Source organism: Camellia sinensis, chromosome 3 (genome assembly GCF_055761805.1).
Source record: "Camellia sinensis isolate YWXY chromosome 3, ASM5576180v1, whole genome shotgun sequence".
Classification (NCBI taxonomy): Eukaryota; Viridiplantae; Streptophyta; class Magnoliopsida; order Ericales; family Theaceae; genus Camellia; species Camellia sinensis.
Genome location: NC_138963.1, coordinates 126148988 through 126169860, shown reverse-complemented (window position 1 = coordinate 126169860; position 20873 = coordinate 126148988). Strand labels below are relative to the sequence as shown.

Sequence of the window (20873 nt, the reverse complement as noted above, 5' to 3'; positions counted from 1 at the left end):
GGTCCATTTGTTCTTGCAATCAATTGGGCCCTCGAATAATGGTACGAGGATACTTATGAATGTACCTTTTCAAGACAATTTCAATGGCAATATTTGCTACAATGCATAAGGCGTACAATTCTTTCATTACAACTTGCAACACTACATAAAGCTTAAGCTCCTCATTACTCTCATCTCGAAAACCATCGAAATTGTAATCCATCTATGCAAATAGTGATGCACATCAATATATTAGAGTACAAGAAAACTTCATAATTCCAAAAAAATTAACAAAACAACAACAACAATAATAATAATAATGTAGAACATATGAGAATAACAATCTCTAAAAGGACCAACAGATTATAATGAAGTAGGAAGTATGATCTAATGATATCCATATACATTTCCCACATGCTTCCTAATCTTCTTACTAGTCAACCCCAAGGGGTCATATCACGTGCACAATAGTAATTGAGAAACCACATACTATGCATACTCATAAAAGAATGCCAGATTACAAACCAAGAGGATCCATTGTATTTTTGACCTCAATAATTGGTGCCGAGAGAGGCTTATATCCAGTATCTGCTGCATATGGTTCATGTTTGTCAAGGTTGCAGCAATTAGTTAGGGTAAGTTAACTTCAATTTACATACTTTACCAGGTATTGGATTTTCAATCTTTGCCAAAACTTCGTGCTCACCTACAAATTGCACAAGGGAGGCCCTTAATATTTTGGGAATATCTTGAAGTTTTGGGATTTGTATGCTAATAGAGATGACTTCAGTTTGGTAAAAACATGATCATTTTTTCTTGTTATGCTTGGTGTTTATATGACTTAGCTGCTACATTGTTTTAGTTCTGAATGTGTTCTATTAGCAGTTTTGTTGGGTCAAGAAAACTGAGCATAAAGCATTCACTTATAATTTGCCCCACCATAATGTGAGAGTCCTCATCTTTTTGTTGGAAATTAGATGAGTCTGACATTTTAGAAACATATCCACACTTGATACCAGAGTCAATTACAAGTTCCACTTACAAATTGTCACAACAATTTGTTATTATATATGTCCATTTTTATTTTTATTTTATATAGAGTTAAAAACTATTTTGACAATATATGATGATGTGATGAACATTATCAGATATCAGCAATAGAGATTGGGTCACTAGGGTCAAACTGCCACCTAATTTCTGGTGACTCTATAGAATTGCCATGATGATTTTCTTCCCAAAGAAACATAAGCACCTCAAAAGGATGTATTCCTTCAATTTGCTTATGTTTTTTTAGAGATGAACATCTATACAAGGTGTAAGTGACAAGTGATTCCTCTTCAAGAACAAAATCACATTTTTTGTTTGGCTAAAGCTATAAACTTCCAAACAAGCCCTAAGATTTTCTAGCAAGGTATTCAATACAAGTTATAACCCCAATAAGCAATTAGAAACATCTGTCAAGTGTTGTGTCTATCCACAGTCAATAAAAAATTGCCTGTAACTCTAGTCACTCCCACTATGAATTTGCATATTCAAGTTTTCCAAACATTATAAGGCTACTATTTATTTCTGGAAACACAAAATTCAAAAATGCTCATAATAAATCACTTAATCGAATCACAGATAAACAACACAATTTAACACTGGTTCTAGAAAGACATACAAATCTAACAATATGAAGCCACAAACAACAAATCTGAGATTTTAATGTGAGTGAAAAACTCATAACCCTACATATGGATCTATGAAGATGAAGAGAGAGAAAGAGCAATAACTATAACAACACCAATGTAAAACAAAGATTCATAGAAAATCAAACCATGTAATAGCACCTTAATTCAAACCGAACATCAATGGAAAAAAAAAATTTACTCACTGAAATTTGTTGAGATTAGCGAATCAACAAATGGTGGATCCAAATCGATGAACAAATGCTTTGTTGAGATCAGCCAATCAACCAATGGTGGATCCAAACCGATGAACAGTTGCTCCAGATTTGTAAATGGTGGCTCCAAATCAGTGATTAGTGGCTCAAGATCGGCAACGAACTTTGAAGACTCGCATCTCGTTACAACAATGTCGAAGAAGAGTGAAGGTTGTGGAATAAGATAATCAACAAATATAGATATATAGTGAGAGTTAATTTGGTCATTTGATGAGTTAGTCCAGACTTTGGCTAATCCCCCAATTTATATCTCACCCCTTTTTGTAGGATTGAATAATCCATCTTATGTGGGATACCATATCCAGATGGATTGTTAATCTGTACCTCAAATTTTAAACCAAACATCGGATTAATAATTTTATTGGACTATTAGTCCAATCCCAAGCACATGTTCACCAAAACAAACATGGCCTTAGGGTAACCAAAAAAATGTTGTGGTTTTTTATCACACAGAGGGGCATTGAAGTAGATCCATCCAAAATTAAAGCTATCTTAGAAACGCCTTCACTAAGGATTGAGAATGAGGTGAAAAACTTTCTAGGCAAAGTGCAATTCATAAGTCGATTTATTACAGAATTGACATCAACCTGTGAACCACTATTTAAGCTTTTGAAAAAGGGGACCAAGTTCCATTGGGATGAAAGATACTAATTCGCCTTTAAGAAAATCAAGCATTACCTGCAAACTCTATCGGTATTATCACCTCCAAAACTTGGGAAGCCCTTGAAACTATACTTATCAATAATAGATTTAACCATGGGATGTATGTTGGCACAAGAATCAGAGGCAAAGTTAGAAAAGGCCATCTACTACCTTTGGTAGAAGATGTTAGACTATGAAGCTCGAGACACACCACTAGAGAAGACCTATCTCGCATCAGTGTGGACCACTAGGAAGTTACAACATTACTTGCTCGCCCACCCAGTGGTGAGCAGTGGCAGGGTTCTTAGTAGATCAGCCGGTCAGTGGAGAAGATAGCATAGAATTCTTGTTCTCGGATGAGGAAATCATGCAAATAATGGAAGAAACTTGGAAACTGTACCTTAATGGAGCTTTGAACCAAATTGGCTATGGAATGGGGGTTCTTGTTATTGCCCCCAATGAGTCTCATGTGCCTTTGGCTTTCAACCTTCATTTTGAAGTTTTAAACAATCAAGCGGAGTACAAGGCTTGCATTGCTGGCTTAGAAATAGCCTTTGAGCTAGGGGCAAGGCAGTTGAATGTTATCGGTGAATCAAACTTGGTAGTCTCACAGGCTAAAAATGATTGGAAAGTTAATGAAGAAAAGATGAAAATGTACCACTAGACTCTAGATTGTCTACTAGCCAGGTTTGAGAAATTCACATTCACCTACACGCTGAGAAAAAAACAATAGGTTTGTTGATGCCTTGGCTACTTTAGCTTCCATGGTCGACATCCCGAAAGGCGTCAAAATGAGACCAATCATCATGGAGCAGAGATATACGTGGGCCCACGAGTTGATTGCTGCAGTAGAAGAAGTCCAAGATGGATATCCTTGGTACTATGATATCTGGAATTTCATAGAGAATGGGGATTATCTACAAGGTGCAACGGAGAAAGACAAAAGAGTTATCCAACGTTTAGCTACCCAATACATCCTATGCAGAGGAAGGCTACATAAAATAGGTCATTTGGTGATGCACAAGCTATATGTAGATGCTGAAGAAAGGGAAACGATCATGGAATCAGTACATGGTGGAGAATGTAGAGCCCATGTGAATGGGATTATGCTAATGAAGAAGATCCTTAGACAAGGGTATTACTGGTCTACCATGGAGAGTGATTGCTTATGATTTGTTAAAAGATGTCATAGATGCCAAATTCATGCAAATCTCATGAATGTGCCACCCTCACAATTGCACAACTTGACCTCGCCCTAACCTTTCTCAATCTGGGGCATTGATGTAATTGGGGCAATCATACCAAAGGGATCAAACGGACATAAATACATATTAGTGACCATCGATTATTTCACCAAGTGGATCGAAGTAGAATCCTTCTAAATACTCAAAGCCTTACATGTGGCCAAATTCATTAGAAACAATATCATTTGCAGATATGGAGTACCAAATGAAATAGTGTTAGATCATGGTTCCCATTTCAAAGAAGAGGTAGCTAACTTTCTTGAAAAGTATGGTGTGACTTTCTATAAGTCATCATGATACCGACCACAAACCAATGGGGCTATTGAAATTGCAAACAAAATTTTTTTAAGACCATTCAACAAAAGACAATTGATAAATACAAGGATTGGCTAGACAAGTTGCCATTCATGTTGTAGGGGTACCAGACATCAATCTGAACTTCAACTGGGGCAACTTCCTATTATCTAGGCTACAGGATGGAAGTCGTCTTACCTATTGAGATTGAGGTGTACGAATGTTGGCTGAGTGTCAACTTAAAGAGGTTGAGCGGCAAAAAAATAGGTTTGAGGAATTGATACTCTTCAACAAAAAAGAAGGCTGCGAGCATTGTATCATGTCCAAGGCTACCAACAAAGGTGAAGGCTAGAAATCTAAAAGAATGGGACCTAGTGCTCAAAGAGAACCGAACTCCGGTGCATGACCTAAGAGAAAAACTGAAGCTAAACTGGATGGGGCTACATATCATCAAGAAGATTATGACTGGGTGAAGCAATTATTCTAATGGATCTAGATGGGATAAAATTCACGTAGCCTGTTAACCTAGACAAACTAAAAATGTACTACCCTTGAGAGAGCTCGTTAGGTTGAAAACCCGAAAGGGCGACCTTGTAGGCACCCTATTTTGACTGACCCTAAGACTTTGGATGCTTGCAAGCCTCCTAATGATGAAATGGTACTTACTTCATCCTTAGAAAGTTTAAAGTTATTTAAAGATGTTGTAATAAACTCGTTTTGGCCAAAAATCAACTTTTTGTAAAAATGATCATTTTACCCCTGAACCCATTTTTAGCCTAAAACCCATTTCTTAACCCTAGAAAGCTCGATTCTACGTTGATTGATCATATTTTCCAAAATTAGTGACCCCTTTTGTCAAAAACATTGATTAGACGCAATTCGAGCTTACTTGTGATGTAAACAAGCCAAGGACATAGGGCAACGTACTTGTACATGCATGCATGGCACGTGTATCAAGGAAAAATATGCATGCACACATTAGATGTGAGTGTGCATGTTGTTTGTACGTGAGCACCATCGTTGTGCATGCACACGAGATCTATGCGTGCGCATATTAAAGCATCGCAAAGCTAGGTATGGAAACTCAATCTTGGTGCATTTTTTAAGGAAGGTGGCAGAGGAAGCGATGGATATTGCCATAGCTTGCCTCCCACACCTCCCACTGCCTATACAAAGGCCCTCTCCCCCTCCCTTTGAGGAGGTTAAAAATTTTGAACCCTTTTTCAATCTTTTGAGAGCAAAACACTGCACCTCCTTTCTCCTCTTGCCCTAGCTCTGAGATATACACCCTCACAGCAACTCTAGAGCTCCAAAAACTCCCAAGGACTGAGGAACTTCAACCCTAACTCAGATTCCAAGCCTGATTGAAGCTTGCAAGCAAGAAACTTGAGGTTTTCGCGCACTTTTCTTAGTGTAATCTTTGGTTTTAGCAAACCAACAGGTAAGCTCTCTCATTTTACCTATTTTAGTACCTATTCTATGTTTGTCTTTGGTATTCAAGCATGCTAGGATGTTAGTCTATCATAGCATCATGTAAGTCATCCATTTTATCCATTTTCTCACTTTATTTCGCATGTTTTTTTTTATGTACATTAGAACAACATGATTAGGCTCGTTTAATCATCTAAAACTCATGTGTTAGGCCCGATTTAAATCATCATGTATAGCTAATATCATTGTTTCTCTTTTCATTATGTGTTATTTGGTCTTTTTATGCATATTTATCATTTAATAGTCTCAAACTGGACCTAGGTTCATATCCTGTACGTGCTAGTTGCATTTAGGTCATATTTAATTTATGTATTGCATGTAAGACGCGTGAAGTGTGCAACTGGGTAAGTCCTTCTTTCTTCCTTGGCATATGGGTGTTATGTGCATTGTTCTTCAATAATCCAAGTTTATATGCCCTTTGTAATAAAAATTGATTATTTTGAATGTGTGCATTTTTGTTTATGTTTAAGGTCATGGATTATCAAAATCCACTTTTTCTAATGACAAATCATTTTTTATATAAATATGGCTTTATTCATTTAATCTAAAATACATGATATTCATTTTTCTTCAAATCGTATAGTTTTAGGTTAGTTAAGGGATTTAGGTCTAAAATGAATTTTTGTGAACAATTAACCACTAAAATCATAAAATAGAGAGTGAGTAAAAGTCAATCTTCGGATTGGGCAAAAAAGGGTGCTTCCATGCAAATGGCCTTCCCATTTTGTACCTAAGCTCCCAAATCCAGAATGTTCTTGGTTATGACAGACTAGGCCTTAACTTAGTTTTCATTGTTAAAGGTTTTTAATTCCCCTTTAAAAATTAAGTGGCAACTCTATGTTAATAAAGCAAGTTGGTGTGGGATGCTTGGCTTAGACTCAAAAAAGGCACGACGCCCACAAACTTAAGCAAAAATTAGAGCACATAAAAAAAATAGAAACTCGTAAGATTGAATACTCAGAAGAGCAATCTTGGCAAAAGTTAGAGCACAAAAGGAGATACTCCCTCCGTCCCAAAATAATAGTCCCTTTTTGTGAATCTAACTTTTTTTGGTAGTTCAATTATTGCATTTAAAAAAAAATTGATTTTCCAAAATTATTCTTTGATATTACATTTTTTGGGGAATATCAATTGTCATTGTACTTTTTATGTTGTTAATAAATTTAAAAGAAGAGCAAGATAGGAAATTCATATTATTTTAGTACTTGATTTTTTGAAAATTGACTAATATTTTGGGACAATGAAAAATGAAATAAGGGACGAATATTTTGGGATAGAGGGAGTAGTTAACACCTGAGCAAACCTAACCCTGAACTACAGACAACCGAATTCCCACTCTTGGGATACGTAGGCAACTTCACCCCGAAGTTCGACCTCGTCTCATTCAGATTCCTTCATCCATTAATTCCTGTCATCCATCCAAGCACCTGAATGTCAAGATTTAGGGAAGGAGCTTTTAGTTGTGCAACACATTGAATTTAATTGTAGAATTATTTGATTAGTGAGCTTGCAAAATTGTCATTTGAATTGTTTTTAATGAGAAGGGTGAGTGATTGGTGTTCCCTTTCCGTTTGAACATTTAACAATATTTTCAAAATATGAATAAACTTCATTTCACTATTTTATTGATGATAATTTCAAACATGACAAACCAAAGCAATGCTAACTAATTTCTATTGAATGAAAGTCTTGAAATGCTATAACAAAAAAAAGGAAAAGGGATTTAAACTATAAACTAGGGCACTACGAGTAAAGTCATAATCATTCCGTCTTTATCCTCTTGAAATGTCTCTCATTATATGTCTCAACCTACTGGATCTTGTGCTCGAGCCACTCGATGAATGGCCTAGATAGCCAGCAACTAGAGCTATCTTCTGCTATGATGAGTATCTTGTCTTAACAAGCCTTGGCATTTGCCTACAAGTGAGAAGCCTAGAAAGCAAAGGAAGAAGGATACAAGGGGGAACCCATATGAGCCACCTGCTCACTCTCAAACTGACGCAAAATTCGGTAAGAAAAGTAGTGGACCATGCAAGTTAGGCCGACTACCTCTATGCCTGAAAATGGGGGCATCTCCCTGTCAACCAAAGGAAACGCCAGGCAATGTCTCTATAAGCACAAGTGCACATCCAATCATGCCAACCTTCAATAGAATCCATCCCCACCAACTGAGCACGAGGATGATAGGAGACCACCTAGTAACAAATAGAAGCCACCCTCATATTCAATTTGTCCATTAACCATATCTGAGAAAAATAGAGAAAAAGAATATACGGGTGTGAGATGAGGGGAAAAGGTGAATTAGGATGTGCAAAAACAAAAAAGAGAGATTAAATAATAGAAATGTGAAAGGTGGGAAACCAAGTGAGTTGGGTGGTACCTGAAGTAATAACATCTATAGCCATATCCTCATTCACTGTATCTAAACCTCGCAAAGTCTCAGCCAGGACTAGCCCAACAAAGCTTTTCCCATTCATAACCTGCAAGTAGGGGTGATTGTTGACTTGCCCAACCAGACTAGCCCAACCCAACCCAACCCAAAATATTTTGAGCGGATGCGTGATATAAAACAAACAGATACGGATCCAAAAATCTGAATTTGACGAATGCGGGTCAGGTGGCGAATTCACCGCCTCTAAACCACTGAACCTGACCCCACCATAACTTCTAAACCTTTTTTTCTTCTTCTCTGGCATGCAGCAATAGCAGCCCATCCCCACAAACAAACAAACCATTTTTTCATCTTTTGAAATTACAAACCTCTCTCTCTCTCTCTCTCTCTCTCTCTCTTTCTCTCTCTCTCAATCCTAATCTAGTATTCTACATATCCTTGGATAGGCCGACACTGTCTCCATTCTTTGACTGGTGAAGAGTGACGAGCGGCAGTGGTGACGAATGAGTTCAGCCTCAAATCGAAGTCTACAATCGATATTGAGTTCGCTACCAGAAGCTTCAATATTGATGGCAAAGTCACCAAAGCTCGGACTTGGGACACTACTAGCCAAGAATGGTAATTTTTAGTTTTAATTCCTAATCTAGGTTGGTTTGATTAGGATTTAGTTAGTATGAAGAGATCTGAAGGGTTTTGGCTGCGATTCTGATCTCATCTATTCTTCATCGAAAATTGTTGTTTATCTAGTGGTACTAATACATGTTATGGTAATCTTGGTTGGAGGTAGATCAAGTTTAGATTATGCTTTTTATCTGTGGTTCTACAATAGTTTGTCTCATTAACTTAAAATGAGTTGAAATAATGGGTTCAGACTGTGATATTCACAATATGGTTTTTGGAGTCTAGACTAATATAATTTTACTTCATGAGAAGGTTTGGAATTTGTGATGAAAAAATTTGACAGCTATTTTTTTGCGGGGTGTTTTTTTTTTCCCTTCTTAATTAAATATAATATGAATGTTCCAAAAATCAAAAATGCTTTTTGAAGATATAGATTTTGTAGAGAGGTGTGTGTCCTTAATCTGAACATGTGTAGGCATTTGTTCATTTTTAGAATTTGGTGTCTAATATCAAATGTTATTTTCTCTTAAACCAAAGAGAGCACTCATTTAACTTAGGATGGAAAGGAATTGGTGTTATGTTATCAAAATGCAGAGATATACATGATCTAGGTTCTTTCATTTTTGATTCACATGGAATTATTTTCTCTACCAAAAACCGAAGAAAGAAAGAAGGGCTTGAGGTTAGGAATTGATTTGAAAAGAGTTTGTATAGAAACTCTGACAAAAAGCAAGGCATTTATAGGCAAAACAGAGCTTTGACGGCATAAAAAACTAACCCTAGAAAAACTACATTGGGAGTATGTGCGGCCGCACTTTCATGCATGGCTGAGAGAAGAGTGCCACATGAGAAGGTTCAGCCGTACTTCAAAGGTAGGGTTGGCAGATCGGCAAGAATTGGCTTTGCTATTGCATGGGCACAACACGGGATGATATGAGAGCAATGGGGCATATCATCATCAGTTCTAGAGTCTGGTCTTTGATTCTTAGGCTGTTAGGTTACTTGTAAAGATTTTTCGAGTTATAATCTTACTCTTATTTGTGAACTCATATGTAAAGAGTCATTATCAAATTCAATGGGCAAAACACATGGATTAAATAAATTTAGAAAGATTAGATGAAAGGAATGAATTTCATTGCTTACACTATAGTTTTGAAAATTATACAAAACCTTTTGCAAAGAACATGGGGACATCCCCCGAGCTTCCTATACATCAATTTTCTAAAAAGAAAAAGAAAAGTGCAAAAATAAAAGCAAAAACCCTAATCTAAGCAGATGTCCTCGGTCAACCTCCCCTAGGGCGCTTCAAAGCACACTGATCAAAACCCAGAGGATCATCATCATCATCATCATCATTACTGTTTGGCTCAAAGTCGTCATTTGAATCGCTCCCTCCAACATATCCAGATAGGCCAATACCCTACGAAGAATCAAAAGAAACCCAGAATTAGTCAGAAATCCAAAATAAATTAGATCACCAGAAAAGGTGGTATGGGATGCCTTTTTGGGGTTACCAAGTGCGCCCGATAGTTCAGACTCCAGATTTCTAATATGATATCACTAGTGCAATGTGAAACAGAAAATGAGAGTCCAAATCTGGCAACTTTTATAGAAAAATCCATTTTATTGCAAAACATTGCCAGAAATGGACTAAATCACTAGATTTTAGAGCCGCCACCTAATCTTTTAGAGAAATTAAGAAACCTGTGACTCGTGTCAAAGGCCACCATTCGTCATAACCAAAGTATCTTGGTTTAGGAACATAGGTATGAGAAAGAAATGTCATTAATTGAGTACCCCACTCACCCGATCAAAGATCGGCCCCTACTAAGTTATAATGTGATTTTTATAATCAATGTAAATTCATATTCTAATTAATAATAATGCTACCCTTACTATCTGAGACATTCAAATATAGATTGTGTCGCAAATTTTGGTTATGCTCTGATTTCATGCAATTTTTAAAAGTGTTTTCTTGGATAAAATCTGCAACATAAGAATCATCTACACTCCAAAATAAATAACACAACCACCATCCATTGGCATTCAAACAGATATCTTACGTAAGCACCTAGCCTCATGCTACTGCAATAGATATGATAAGGAACACACATATGCAATATGCTAAAACTTAAAAAAAGAATGCTCACTTAGTACTCCAAAGCGAGTCGCAAGACATATACAGATATATACAAATATGCATGATCATATATGCAAATTACTAATGTAATACAAGCAAAAAATTTATCTAGGAGTCCAGATGCTAAGATGCGGTATGAGTATCACCATAATGCATAGATTTATGCACGTATTCATCTTTGAAGATAGTAAATCCCATCAATGCAGATAATCCAGGCCCAAATGCATGAAAAGTGGATGCAATATACAGGCATGATAAAGATAAAACATGATGTAGTATCGAAAGCAGGTAAATAAAAAGGGTTAGAAAGACGAGGGGTTGAAAGATTATTATAACAACTCAAATACGAAAATAGGAAAAGAGAGAGATTATTACAATGATGAATCGATTCAGCCTAACTACTGCTGAATTTAACAAATCATACTATATAAAAAAATAATAATAAGTAATCCAGGGGTTCTAGAACTGCCCAGGGGAGCATTCCCCAGAAACTATTTGCTCTGTTCTTGGGGGAGAATGACAGGCCAGACACTAGAGGAGTCGACCGAATTCCTTCTCCGGCTGGAGATTAGGTCAGTGCAAGATTTCAGGACAGGGGCCAAAGGGAGACTTTCTGGGGGGGCTCTCACACCTTCTACCTCCTTTGTTGATGGGGATCACTTGGGAAGGAAATGAAAGGACCATAGCCCTCAACAATGACATAAACAGATACATACAATAGATATTTTTCTAAAGAAACAAATTAAATGGATCAAAATTAAGAACAAATTCAAGCCCAAGAAATAGATAGGAACCTACATCTTCTCTTTGTAAATAAAGGCAGATTAATACCCAAATCCATGCTGTTAAGTGGAGAGTGTAGTTTAATACAAGTGATTAATACAATGATAATAACATCCATTTTCATGTTCACAAATGATTGAGAAGGGAGTTTCAACTTCCTTTGACCCAATATCTCTTGTTTTACTTCCAAAAATTCAACGAAAAGAAGAAGACAACACTCATCAACACCAAATCCCATGGATCACCCAATCAATCCCATGAAACAACCCCTAACACACATTGTCTTTGAGTAAAGAGTTAAAACACATAGATTAGCACACTTGAGAGAGAGGATGGGTGAAGATAAGAGGTGTAATAACAAGAAAAGCTACTATACTTAATGAACTTGTGAATAGATGGCTAAAACTACTCCCAAACACATCCACAAGGGTCCAAAATTCATAAGAACTAGATAGTTAGAGCCAATGAAACCAAGAAAGCTGAGAAAAAGTATCAACTCAATGGATGGATGGTTAAGGCTACTCTGTAACAAGCCCGCGGGGGACCTCGCTACAGCTCGGACTCGACTTTTTAGTCACGGTTCTAAGTCTGAACCAAAGAGTCCAAATCTGGCAAATTGTTTTTGAGAAAATAGATTTTTTTGAAAGAAGTGCCAAACATGGACTGCTTTGCCAGATACAGAGTCGCCACCTAAATATTTTATTTTGGAAAATTTAGGAAACCCTGACTCGGTGCCAAAAGGCCACGTGTCCGTCATCACCAAAGTTGCCTCGGCTCGGGAACTTGGGTACGATTGGGGAAGGTCACTTCGTGAGCACCCCCGCTCGCTCGGTCATAGACCGGCCTCTACTAACCATGATATCAATTTTTGAAAACTTTGTGTGTCCTTAAACCGGTTATTAGCCTAGGTTACTATGTGATGCGCACAACATACAAGTATAGACCGGGTCGCCTGAATTGGAACGAAACATTTCATGTTTGTTTTTGAAAGAGGGTTTGCTACTCGCAGGTAGGCTTGAAACATTTGATGATTTATTCCAATTTAAGTAACCAAACCTTCACCCACAGGCATTCAGGCAGTTATATCACATAAACATATAGCCTCATGGTAAGCATGCTATTCATGGCAGTCACTCACACGCATGCAAGGATGCTAAAGCATAAAACTCACCGAGTACTCCAAGCTAAAAAAAGAAGTTTATTAGAAATCATGCATGATCCTAAATATACAGAAATGCCTAATGCAACACATGCAAAAATGCAACTATAGCAGGCTCGGCTATTCTAAACATGGCATATGGAATGCTACAACTAACATGTATTCAATTTGGAATTGAAATACAAATGCAGTTAGTATGATGCGCCGAGCCCGGTGCATGCAATACAGATGAATGATGCAAACATGCTGTCGTACTGTATGCTAATTTAAATATGCCCTAATCTAACCATCATAAGCGGATAAATAAAAGGGAGAAAGACGTAGGGTTGGAAGACATACATCACACTCACGCACACTTATTACAGTTGTGCCCTCGCGCAGAGGGTCCAAATAAATATACAGTCCCAAATAAAAGAATATTGCAGTCCGAATAATATACAAATTCCTAATTAATTAACAAATTAACTAAGAAAGTAAATAAAACTGGCGTGCAAGCCAGGGACTGCCTCGCTTCTGATGGATGATGCATGTCCGGGTTGTCTTGCACGGAAATCCACCGGGATGCCCCAATTAGCCTCTGTTTAGCAGTTATTCTTGAAATGCGTGCCAAGTCCTGAAAAATTGCTGATTCCTGATTTTGCTGCAACAGAGAGCAGGAAAGGGGCATAGCAATGTATTTCACAAATATATGCATACCTCGATCCTCGTGCCACCAATCACGCATACCGAGGCATGATGGCCGAGGAATCGAAATGCACATTTCAATATAGGATGAATGCACATGAAACACAATAAAACCTAACTCCATCATGGATGATCCAGAATGTCGGTGACTGGGAAATTGAGACACATCCCGTCACTCGGAGTACGGAATGTATCTCGTTTCCCGTGCTCAGGCTAACTCCTATCCCGGACACGATGCAATATACATGACATGCATGAAATGCAACTAAGATACAATCCTAACATACATAATGCTATGGAATGACGTGCCTCGAAATGCGTACACGCGGGCACGCAAACCGAGAAAATGACAGAATGTGATCTAAGATACAACCTAGTATGCACAATGCTGTAAAAAAGAGATGCCTCAAAATGCGTGCACACGGGCACGCAAACCGAGGTGATGACATGCGCAATGCAAATGACATGGAAAATGGCATATAGAATGCAACATGGACTTATACTAACATGAGAGAGCCTCAGCCACACTCACATAAGATGCCGGTGGATGAAAATGAAGTGCCTCAAAATGCGTGCACACGGGCACGCAAACCGAGGCAATGGCATACGCAATGCAATGGCATGAAAAACGCAACATGGACTTATACTAACATGAGAGAGCCTCAGCCACACTCACATAAGAAGCTGGTAGATGAAAATGAAGTGCCTCGAAATGCGTGCACACGGGCACGCAAACCGAGGCGATGATATATGCAATGCAAATGACATAGAAAACATGATATGGGCTTATACCAACATGAGTGAGCCTCAGCCACACTCACATAGGATGCCGATAGATGAAAATGAAGTGCCTCGAAATGCGTGCACACGGGCACGCAAACCGAGGCGATGGCAGAATGCGATGAAAATGACATGAAAACATGATATGGGCTTATACCAACATGAGTGAGCCTCAGCCACACTCACATAGGATGCCGGTGGATGAAAATGAAGTGCCTCGAAATGCGTGCACATGGGCACGCAAACCGAGGCAATGGCAGAATGCGATGCAAATGACATGAAAACATGATATGGGCTTATACCAACATGAGTGAGCCTCAGCCACACTCACATAGGATGCCGGTGGATGAAAATGAAGTGCCTCGAAATGCGTGCACACGGACACGCAAACCGAGGCAATGGTAGAATGCGATGCAACGACGTAGAAATGGAAAGCAATCATTCTAATAGAATTTCAGCAATGAAATATGGGGTAAAACAGTCCCGAAATGAGGCGAAATGACATCAAATGCATGGAATAGTCTCGAAATGCGAATTTTGGCACCCGAAATGGCCTATAGCTATACCAAACATGCATAATATGGACATGGAATGTAAAGACAGAAGCAAGGCAGCCCCAAAATTATAATTTTACCAGTACAAAACATGGCCAAACAGCAAACCAAGATAGGGCAAAACTAGCATGCAAGAAATGGCCCTAAACATGGGATTAAGAAGCAACTCATAGCTGCTGGCTCCAAACAGGTTAGGGTCCTTCAACAATGTTGAAGAGGGACCCAAAATAAGACTATTTACAGTTTATGGCAGCCCCAAAAACAGTATACAAATATATTAGAAATGCAATGCAAAAATGAGGCTCAAAAGTGGCTATAACATGAGGTATGCAAAATATTCACCAAACAGCCAAAGACCCTTAATGAAGCATGTTAAGAAGGTCAAAATAAGACTATCTCTAGGCCTGTAAAATGGCCAAAAACAAAAACATGATAGGCTAACTAAACATGCAAGAATGGGGAATAAAAGAGAGATATAACATGAAGTGGCATATGGAGGTCCCAAACCATGAAAGGCCCTAAATGAAACATGAAGAATGGACCAAAATAAGACTATTTCCAGAACTGTAAAATGGCCAAAAACAAAAGCATGGTAGGCTGCCATAGCATGCAAAAATGGGACCAAAAAAGGAGTATAAAGGGAAGTATAACATGGAAGTCTCAAACAGTGTTGAGCCCTTCTTCAATGTTGAAGAGGGGCTCAAAATAAGCCTATTATGAGTTTACAACATGCTCCAAAATAAATCACACACAAGCTAAAAATATCATGCAAGAAAATGACCTTTTAGAGGGATAATGAAGCAAGTGCAAGATGGAGGGCTCAAACAGGGTTGAGCCCTTAATGAGACATGAAAATGAGCTAAAAAAAAAAGATACTTTCAGTTTTGGTCGGAGCTCAAATGTATAAGAAGGAGAGGCTAAGAAATATTGCAAAGAAAAGCTCAAAAAAGAGAAAATGGTAACTCACCCTTGGAGACAAGTCTTTTGTTGCTTCTTGGACCAATTTGCAGCTCCTTTAGCCTTTGAGAAGCCCTCCTTGTTGCTGGAAATGAAGTGGTGATGGTAGAGCTTGGTGGTGATGAAGAAAACAAGGTGTAGGACTTAAGGTTTTTTAGGAAAATGAGAAGGATGGAGGGAGATATGGATCTTGAGGCTTGAATAACAAATTTTCTAACCCCTAAATGTGATATGGCTTGCTGGTTATAAGGACCAAAAAGGGGGTGTAAAGGTGGGGGAAAAGGAGGCCAACTTTCCCCCACAAAATATCCCCCGGATATTGATATTTTCTGGGGGATAAAGCTATACAGTGCAAGGATCTCGGCCGGCCAGTTATTTTGGTTGCAGGTGGCCGGCCGGCCACACCCCCTAGCCGGCCGGCTAGGGGTCAAAAGGGTCAAGCTGATTTAGTGGTCGGCCACCACATGATGGTGTCCTCCCATGTGTATACAATGCAACCCTGTGGTTAAAAGTCCAAGAAAGTGGCTCAAGGGTGTTCAACATTAGCCCGGAAGGAGGGGTTCAAAAGGGTCAGGTGGAATTACTGGCCGGCCACCAACTTTTAGGATCCTCCCAAGTGTGTACATCACAAATATGTGGTTCAAAGTTCAAGAAAGTGGGCCCATGGTGTTCAACATTAGCCCGGAAGGAGGGGTTCAAAAGGGTCAGGTGGAATTACTGGCCGGCCACCAACTTTTAGGATCCTCCCAAGTGTGTACATCACAAATATGTGGTTCAAAGTTCAAGAATGTGACCCCAAGGTGTTCAACATTAGCCCGGAAGTGTGAAAAACGGGCGTCGAAGGGCGTCGGAGGATGTATAACTGGTTGCTGCAACAATTACTGGCCTCCCACCCTTCAGTGACCTCCCCGGTGATAAAACAGAGGTACCTGCCAAAAATGAACGAAAACCGTTGCAAAACGAATGTTCGGGGACCAAAACGCGCAGTTCGAGGTCCCGAAAATGGGCTGTTAAGCACCGAAAGTGGCATTCGGCCACGAAGTGGGTTTCTTAGACCCCAGTGTCCCTCAAAAGGGAGAAAATAGGAAGTATGCCAAAAATCAGAACAAACGGAGATGGTTAGGCGGTCCCGAACCGAGGCACACGGCCAACGATTCCGAAAAACCGGAAACCGGACTCCGAAATGGGCAAAATGGCCTACGACCACGAAATGTAGCCCACGGCCACTGAGAGATGGTCTACGGGACCTCTCCCTCCCCTCAGGAAAAGAAACAAAGAAAACCGAGCCTGGTTCGCAAACCGAGGCAAAGCACAAAAGAGGATTCGGAAGTCCGGAGGCAGGGCTCACGGCCGCAACTCTGAAACTTCTGAACGAGCACATTATGCAACATCACCAAGCGCTCAATCAGTGACGTTTGAGTCTTAAGGTCGGTCAAAAATGGGGTGTCTACAGTTGCCCCTCTTTGACAGAACTCGAAAGTCATAAGTGACGGGAGTGAATGTCAAAGCCCAGAGACGACCCATTTTTGACAAGGCCGAAGACTTAGACAAACGTACAAAATAAACAGAGATGTGCTCGCAGGCATGCCCGTAGGCAGGGGGGGCAAAATGCAAAGCGATATGCAAGAAGCCCAACATAACTCAAAGATCATGCAAATGCAGCAAGCTGTAATGAAGCAAGTATTCGCAAATAGATGCAACAGTTTTAAGCAAGAATGCAAAGCAACAACTACATTTCATGCAGTTAAGAATGCGGAGGATTATTCAATCCCCGCCACGTCTCACTCGGAGAAGATACGATACCTGCGCGATTCGTCTGGTCGCATCAGCCTCAATTGAACCGTACATACAATATCGTGCCTGTAAAAGAGAGAAATTTCAACAAGTACAATATGCTACCAACATATATTTAATGTGATTCCGAAAGTTTGACACACGCAGCGCTGGTGAGTGAATGCATCGCAATGCAAGAGTGGAACATGCGTGACAACGTATGCTCAAACATAGAGGTATGCCAATATCAAGAAATGTGCATAAAAGATGTGAGTATGCTCATGAGAATGCAAGTTATGTGCATGATAGTACAAAACGAGCATAAATCAGGGTGTTCATTTGTCATGAAGTAACGAGCACGAAAATGCGTGTTTCGGCGAAGGTAACTCGATCACGGCCTCCGATCCGCTTCCCGGAAAGGCTACAACTCATTCAAAAAGGATATACTTCGATTTCAATGAATGATGATGAGACATATGTCAGAACTTGAAGCTGAAGTCCCGGCGGAGCTATTTCGCGACCGGAAGTGTACTTTTCTTAAACTTTTTCAGGTCCCGGGAACTCCGATCTTCCTCAAAATTTGCAGAGAGCTAGGTGAGCCTGTGAGGGACATGGCTGGCCGGTTATATGGGAAGGGGAGGTGGCCAACCGGTTTTCCAAAAAGCAAATAGCTGGCCGGCCGGTTTTCCAAAAAGGAAATGGCTGGCCGGCTAGAAAAGGTGGCCGGCCGGCCATATGCCCAAATCCGAGGGCATTTTGGTCCTTTCACCTCCTTTCTTTATGCTCCTTCATCCCATGACTTGGAGCCTATATAATGCAGCCGAGATTTCTTCCTCTCTTGCCTCCTACAACACTTTCTTCTCCAGATCTGAGTTCCACACGCGTTTTCCAACGCCCCACGCAAGTTGTTTCCGCAAAAACATTCAGTTTTAAACACTTTGAAGCGATTAAATTTTGGTTTCGGAGCTTCTTTTCTCATTTTCGCCACTTGAGGTAAGTTTGTCTCAATATTTGGAAGATTTTCTCGGGAGTTGACTTTTGTTGACTTTTTCATTTCCCGAGAGTTGACTTTTGTTGACTTTTTCCAATTTTGGCTCATTTTCGCTCATTTTGCAGATTCTTTGAAAATGGCGGGTAATTCTCCCCACGGCGGAGGTTTTCCAGGTGCCGGAGACGATTTTGATCCCATGACTTTGCCCCCGAGGACCCGACCTTTTATTCCCGGGAGGTACAATCCGCCAGCACATGTCATTCCGCGTGCCGTCTTTCGTCACTTCACTAGCTTTGACGAGCGAGCACCTGGGGATCTGCTTCTCCGAGAGCCAGAGCATCACCTCTCTCATGAGGCCCGAGAGGTATTTACTTCATTTTCTGCATTTTTCGTACATTTCGCACCTTTGCCATGCTTGAACACGCAGTTTAGCTTATGACATAGTACTTTGCTTGCATCCTGAACACGTAGTTTAAACACCCGAATTTCTGAACACTTGGCTCATTAATTAATTGCGAACGCACAGTACACATTAGTTAAGAGGCGAACACACGGCTCAAACACTAATTTGTCGAACACACAGCCCGAATTCGAAAGTGAACACACAGCCCACACTTTAAATTTTCTGAACACGCAGCCCAGATTAGAATAGTGAACACGCAGCCCACACTGATAGAAAGTTGAACACGCAGCCCAAACTTTAAATTTTCTGAACACGCAGCCCAGATTAAATAGTGAACACGCAGCCCACACTGATAGAAAGTTGAACACGCAGCCCAAACTTCAAATTTTCTGAACACGTAGTCCAGATTAAATAGTGAACACGCAGCCCACACTGATAGAAAGTTGAACACGCAGCCCAAACTTTAAATTTTCTGAATACGCAGCCCAGATTAAATAGTGAACACGCAGCCCACACTGATTGAAAGTCGAACACGCAGCCCAAACTTCAAATTTTCTGAACACGCAGCACAGATTAAATAGTGAACACGCAGCCCACACTGATAGAAAGTTGAACACGCAGCCCAAACTTTAAATTTTCTGAACACGCAGCCCAGATTAGAATAGTGAACACGCAGCCCACACTGATAGAAAGTTGAACACGCAGCCCAAACTTTAAATTTTCTGAACACGCAGCCCACACTAGTTGAAATTTGAACACGCAGCCCAAACTTAAATTTTCTGAACACGCAGCCCAGTTGAATAGTGAACACGCAGCCCACACTGATTGAAAGTCGAACACGCAGCCCAAACTTCAAATTTTCTGAACACGCAGCCCAGATTAAATAGTGAACACGCAGCCCACACTGATAGAAAGTTGAACACGCAGCCCAAACTTTAAATTTTCTGAACACGCAGCCCAGATTAAATAGTGAACACGCAGCCCACACTGATTGAAAGTCGAACACGCAGCCCAAACTTCAAATTTTCTGAACACGCAGCCCAGATTAAATAGTGAACACGCAGCCCACACTGATAGAAAGTTGAACACGCAGCCCAAACTTTAAATTTTCTGAACACGCAGCCCAGATTAGAATAGTGAACACGCAGCCCACACTGATAGAAAGTTGAACACGCAGCCCAAACTTTAAATTTTCTGAACACGCAGCCCAGATTAGAATAGTGAACACGCAGCCCACACTAGTTGAAATTTGAACACGCAGCCCAAACTTAAATTTTCTGAACACGCAGCCCAGTTGAATAGTGAACACGCAGCCCACACTGATTGAAAGTCGAACACGCAGCCCAAACTTCAAATTTTCTGAACACGCAGCCCAGATTAAATAGTGAACACGCAGCCCACACTGATAGAAAGTTGAACACGCAGCCCAAACTTTAAATTTTCTGAACACGCAGCCCAGATTAGAATAGTGAACACGCAGCCCACACTGATAGAAAGTTGAACACGCAGCCCAAACTTTAAATTTTCTGAACACGCAGCCCAGATTAGAATAGTGAACACGCAGCCCACACTAGTTGAAATTTGAACACGCAGCCCAAACTTAAATTTTCTGAACACGCAGCCCAGTTGAATAGTGAACACGCAGCCCACACTGATTGAAAGTCGAACACGCAGCCCAAACTTCAAATTTTCTGAACACGCAGCCTAGATTAAATAGTGAACACGCAGCCCACACTGATAGAAAGTTGAACACGCAGCCCAAACTTTAAATTTTCTGAACACGCAGCCCAGATTAGAATAGTGAACACGCAGCCCACACTGATAGAAAGTTGAACACGCAGCCCAAACTTCAAATTTTCTGAACACGCAGCCCAGATTAAATTTGCATGTAGCTTATTTCACTTCATCGGCACACAGCCCATTTCATTCCATTGGCACGCAGCCCAGTTCATCTCATTGGCACACAGCCCATTCATTTCGTTATTGACACATGTATTCATTCTAAATACAGGTTGGTTCTCGCAGTGTACGGGGATACGGT

At 40.0% G+C, this 20873-nt stretch overlaps 1 long non-coding RNA gene across 1 annotated transcript in view; it reads left to right on the top strand.

Annotated features, from left to right (window-relative positions):
* Positions 1–8302: 8302 nt before the first annotated feature.
* Positions 8303–20873, top strand: part of LOC145821125 (uncharacterized) — a 35968-nt gene continuing 23397 nt past the window's right edge. The window contains exon 1 of the long non-coding RNA XR_014363164.1: positions 8303–8605. This is a non-coding gene — a long non-coding RNA (uncharacterized LOC145821125). The remainder of the gene's footprint in view (positions 8606–20873) is intronic.